This window comes from Melanostigma gelatinosum (assembly GCF_949748355.1).
Source record: "Melanostigma gelatinosum genome assembly, chromosome: 15".
Classification (NCBI taxonomy): domain Eukaryota; kingdom Metazoa; phylum Chordata; class Actinopteri; order Perciformes; family Zoarcidae; genus Melanostigma; species Melanostigma gelatinosum.
Window position 1 is genome coordinate 10474052 of NC_136648.1, and position 6000 is coordinate 10480051.

Sequence of the window (6000 nt, forward strand, 5' to 3'; positions counted from 1 at the left end):
AAAACGGTGGAGGACTACTGCCGGAGCTGTCCTGACTGCCAGCGGGTCGCCCCCCAGCCGCACCATCGCAATCCGCTGATCCCCTTACCCATTATTTCAATTCCCTTCAGTAGGATTGCGATGGATTTGGTGGGACCCCTCCCAAGGTCCAGTAAGGGATTCCAGTACATCTTGGTGGTGCTGGATTACGCCACTCGCTACCCAGAGGCCATTCCCCTTCGGACCATGGCCACCAAAGGTATTGCCAGGGAATTAATGATGTTATTTTCTCGTGTAGGCATCCCGGACGAGATCTTGACTGATCAGGGGACCCCCTTCATGTCAAGAATCATGAGGGACCTGTGCGGGCTAATGAAGGTAAACCAGTTAAGAACGTCGGTATACCACCCGCAGACAGACGGCCTAGTAGAGAGGTTTAATCAGACCCTGAAACGGATGCTCCGGAAAGCCATGGAGGCAGACGGACGTAATTGGGATCAGCTGCTCCCTTTCCTCATGTTCTCCATTCGTGAGGTTCCCCAGGCCTCCACGGGATTTTCCCCCTTCGAGCTGTTGTACGGAAGACGGCCCCGGGGACTCCTCGACCTGGCCAAAGAGGCCTGGGAACACCAGCCATCACCCCACCGTACGCTGGTGGAACACGTGGAAGAGGTAAGAGAGAGAATGGCAACAATTTGGCCGATGGTTCGAGAACACATGGCCGAGGCCCAGACTGCCCAAGCCCGGGTCTACAATAGGGGAACCCAGCCCAGAGAATTTAGCCCGGGGGACCGAGTCCTGGTATTAGTCCCCACATCTGAGTGCAAATTCCTGGCTCGGTGGAATGGACCCTATGAAATAATGGAAAAAATAGGAGAAGTGAACTACAGGGTAAGACAACCAGGGCGACGACATCCAACAAAGGTGTATCACATTAACCTGCTAAAAAAATGGGTGGCCCGTGAGGCCCTATTTTCCCTCTCTCTCTCTTCCCCTCCCACCACAGGAAAGACGGAGGCAGTAGAGGTTCCCATGGGAGAGCAGCTGACCCCCAGCCAAAAGCAAGACCTCCGCGAGCTAGTGGACCGATTCCGGGACGTCTTCTCCCCAGAGCCGGGGTACACCGACCTCATCCACCATCACATACATACCGAACCTGGGAAGAAGGTACGTCTCAGGCCGTATCGGGTGCCAGAAGCCAGGAGGACCGCCATTGAGACAGAGGTACGCAAAATGTTGCAGGCGGACATAATCGAGCCCTCCAGAAGCGATTGGTGTAGCCCCATCGTCCTCGTCCCCAAACCTGACGGCTCAGTCAGGTTCTGCAATGACTTCCGCCAGCTCAACCAGATCTCCAAATTCGACGCCTACCCGATGCCACGAGTGGACGAGATGATCGAACGGGTAGGGAGTGCCAGATTCATTACCACCCTGGACCTCACGAAGGGCTACTGGCAAGTGGCCTTGGCCCCCGAGGCCAGAGAGAAGACAGCCTTCGCCACCCCCGAGGGGCTGTACCAGTACAAACGGCTCCCCTTCGGTCTACACGGGGCCCCACCTACCTACCAGAGGCTGATGGACCAAGTCCTTCGGCCCCACCGAGAGTATGCCGCGGCGTACCTAGACGACATCGTCGTACATGGGGAGGAGTGGGGGACCCACCTGCGTCGGGTCGACGCCGTGCTCCGAGCCCTGAGGGGAGCGGGGCTAACAGCTAACCCCAAAAAGTGTCGCCTCGGCCTCCGAGATGCGGATTACCTGGGGTACACCATTGGGCGAGGTTGCGTCAAGCCCCAGGTAGGGAAGGTCGAGGCGATCCGGGAATGGCCCCGCCCCCTCACCAAGAAACAAGTAAGGGCATTTATTGGACTGGCGAGCTATTACAGGCGATTTGTCCCCCACTTTTCCTCCCTTGCAGCTCCCCTGACGGACCTAACAGGAAACCGGCTGCCAGAGCGGATCCAGTGGACAGCAGAGACAGAGGAGGCCTTCGAGAACCTCAAGAGGGTGCTGTGTTCAGAACCAGTGTTGGTGACCCCGGACTTTGAGAAACCGTTGGTGGTCCAGACCGACGCATCAGAGACCGGGGTAGGCGCCGTCCTGGCCCAAGTACAAAATGGTGAGGAACACCCGATAACATACATCAGCAGAAAACTCTTGCCCAGGGAACAGAAATATTCCACAGTGGAAAAAGAATGCCTAGCCATCAAGTGGGCCCTGGGCGAGCTCAAATATTACTTATTGGGACGAAAGTTCACTCTGGTCACCGACCATGCCCCATTGGTATGGATGTCGAGAAATAAAGAAAATAACGCCCGGGTCACCCGCTGGTTTCTGTCTCTGCAGCCCTATGCCTTCTCTGTCGTCCACAGATCCGGTGCCGCTCACGGAAACGCCGATGCCTTGTCCCGCAGGGACGCCTGGTGTTCCTGGAGCAGTCCTCCCCCCAGGTCAGATTTAAGGGGGGGGGTGTGTGGCAGCCGGGGTGGGCGAGCCCAGGGAGTAGTGATGGCAGGAAGATACTACAGACTACCAGAGAGAAATGGATTGCACTTTGCACACGCTCCCTTAGTGCCAGCAGGCAATCAGCGCAACAAGGCACACCTGAGAGAGCCGGCCAGTGGAGCTTCATGGGCGGATATAAAAGGAGAAGGAAGATGTGAAGTCGAGGGAGTAACTTAGGTGAAACCATTCAAGACGGTGAGAGATTGTGAGACTACTTAGCAAACGACCCTGGAACGGAAGACTACCCCAACTGGATTGCCCCCGGCTACTGACCCCTGCTTGGAGGAGAACGACGCCCCTGCCCAATCCCTGGACCGTACGAGAATTGCGCCTTGTGTATCAGACCCCGGAACTGCACCTAGACCCTTCTCTTGCTTAACGGACTTGTATTGGCTGTGTGGCTGCTGTGTCGTTACCAATACCCCAGTAAAGTATTTGATTGCCACGTCTTTAAGTCTCCGTGTCTTTATAAGTATTGCATATTGTCCAGTAACACCCCTGACCACCCCGGGGGCTGTTACAGTACACTATGGGACCTTTAAGGATCGCTACGTTAACATCAGCATCATGTATTGTCACTGAATATGCTGACATTAGTATTTAGCTCAAAGCGCACTGTGTTTCTCACTTCATTTTGTCCCCATTCCAATACGTTGTTATGCTAAGTTGAAGGAAATTATAAAATGATGTGACTTCCTCCTTTACTGACATCATCATATCACAATGAATTCAAAGGTAGCAAAACCTCTGAATTGATTTGTTTCATTGCCCTTGAATTGATTAGTGGGAAATGTATACTTGTCTTTTTATGTCCAACAGTGTGAAGCACATGGTAGCTTTACATGGTAGCTGTATACAGTACAAAGAATGATAAACAACAACAAATAAATGGTGATGTAAAGATGTGCACAAGGTTTCATTTAGGTGATGTTTATCACGACGGGAGGACAAACCTGTATAAATATTATCTTATCTGTGACAAAGGAATGGACAACAACTGAAGTGGCCCACAAATATTCATTGACCTTTGCAAGCGAAACGGAGCGTTAGTTTGATGGTGTAAAAAAACTAAAAACTGTGACGTCTGATAAGTCAGGGGAAGCCTGGACAAAGAAGGATGATGCAGATTCCAGAGGTCTGATATGAAGATGAAGACTTTCTTCTCTAACCATACCTCCTCTACCAAAGCTGCGACTCCAAACTGTTCAGAGATGTTAACAAAGCACATTTGAGATTTTATTTTCTATATCTCAGCTTCACGTCCCGCTGTCTTCTGGTGATCCTGAATTTAAGAGAGCCGGGCAGTTTGTTGAGAACCCCAGGGGTTCTTTGACATGCTGTGTAAGTAGCCAAGCCCTTTGATGGATGACTCTTATTTTCTTGTCAACCTCAGACTACTTTAATGTTCATCTTGATATCTTCTTGATGGGCTTTCATTTATCCAGGTCAGACTTGACAGGAAGGGAGGGAGGGAGGGACAGCAAAAAAGAGAGTCCATTAAAGAGAGACAAACAGAGCCAGGTGGACCACGAGGAACAGGGAATGACACACCACAGAGAAAACCCTGCAGTAATTAAAGGTTCCCTACGACATCCAGAGCATAGTAGCAAACAACTATCTGCTATATAACGATATGGAGCAGTGATGTCTACCTGAGCAGAGCATGAAGCTGCTCTCCCTCTGTGTGTGTTGTCATCCAAGCTTCTCTGTGCTTTGTTGACAGAGCCGAGCTGTAGAGTCTCGCTGACTGAACTTACGCTCGAGCTTCATGAGCTGTGAGCCTCCAGCTCAACACACGCCATCATTGGGCCATTGGGAGGCACAAGATATGCTCTGAAAGTCGTATTGAGCACCTTTAAACTGTTCTAGGTCTCAGAAACAATCAGCTCTGAGTGCCATTTTTTTGTGCAGAAACATGTGAACTAAATGCCATTTTCCTCAAAATACTGAAACAGATAAGCTTCAGTGGCTGCCAAATTTGGAATTCACTCCAATGTCCTTTATTTGACTCACACAGCGTTCATTGGTTCACCTTCACGGTCGGAAGCCGTGCGGGCCAGCGATGGAGCGAGTTCACACTTCTCCTCATGTGTCGTCATCACTGCTTCACATTATGGGCGGCATGCACAGTTGGAGGAGCTCTCATTTTTCTCCACGTATTTCTGCGGTATTCATTTGGGCCCTGCAGTTACTCACTTGATGAGCGGCACTCCTCCACACCACCCAGGGGAAATTGAACCACCTCACATTGATTTTCAAGGCCTTCCGTCAACTTAAAAATATCTTGAGCATCCTCGTGAGCGCTCCCTAAAACACAGAGAGAATGTCGTTTCTCACAGCCTGTCAGAGAGAAACTGGCACAAATTCTGTGAGTTCGGACCGTTGAACTGAGGCTCATTTGCATATGGGCCAATTCTGCGGCACATGTATGGATATTACCTAATTTAAACATGCTGAAACAGCACAGGAGCACCAAGCTGTGCTTGGCAGTGCAGTTATGGGTGCATTTCACGCTTTGCAGGTGCTTTGAGAATTACACGGTTTCTTTTTGTCTCATTGTGCAGGTTTGGCGGCCGCAAAAGCCGGTAATCCTCATGTGAATTCGCTCATCAATGTCTTTCTGTCCATTTTGCTTTTCATCTTTGTATTTGCAGTATTTAATGGATAAGACACAAAATGCAAAATCATGAGTACTGCTCCTTGTGATGAGTAAACAGAACTTTATTTGTAAAATTGGTACCCCTTCATGAATGCTTTTGTCCAATGATCTGTCAATGTCTTTTCATCCCACGATGTTTTATGCTTTCACCAATATTGCATTCATTTGAAACCATCAGAAAACACTTTTATTGTGATAATGCATTTGACCGTGACCATGAATTACATCAGGACACATAAGGACTAGATCTGGCCCTGAGGATGCCAGGATTGCATACAAATACAAAACTAAATTTTCAATTATGACAATACGACAAACCTGAAGACAGTAATATGGGTAATGAATTGAAAATAAGATCAGTCATGATAGAAAGATCTGTAAAAAGATATTTCATTTTCCAGATTAATGTCGCTGACGTGACATTTATATGCCGCCTGAGAAAAATAAAATAAATGAAATCTAGGATCTACTTCCTCCTACAATAGTGCACAACAATATGTGTCTATATTCTCAAAGTGCACATTGATTTGACATCACCGAATGCTCAAGCACATTAATATTACATTGAAATCACTGCATAAACAAAATTCACGCTTTACAGGATTATCGGGTTTCTCCTGAGCTCAGCTTCTTGCCGCTCGAATCCACCAATCTGGCGTCACATCCACATCGTCCACTCAGCTTTTATGAAGTGCTCTCTGTCCAGAAAGATGGATTTTCGTGGTTTCTCACAGTGTCAGGGGAATACTGTACATGATTTTAAATGGTTGAATTCAAACACGTTCCATCTGTTAACACCATTGTGTGTTTGCAAATGGATGGAGGAAAACTGAGCACACACAGTACATATGTTGTAC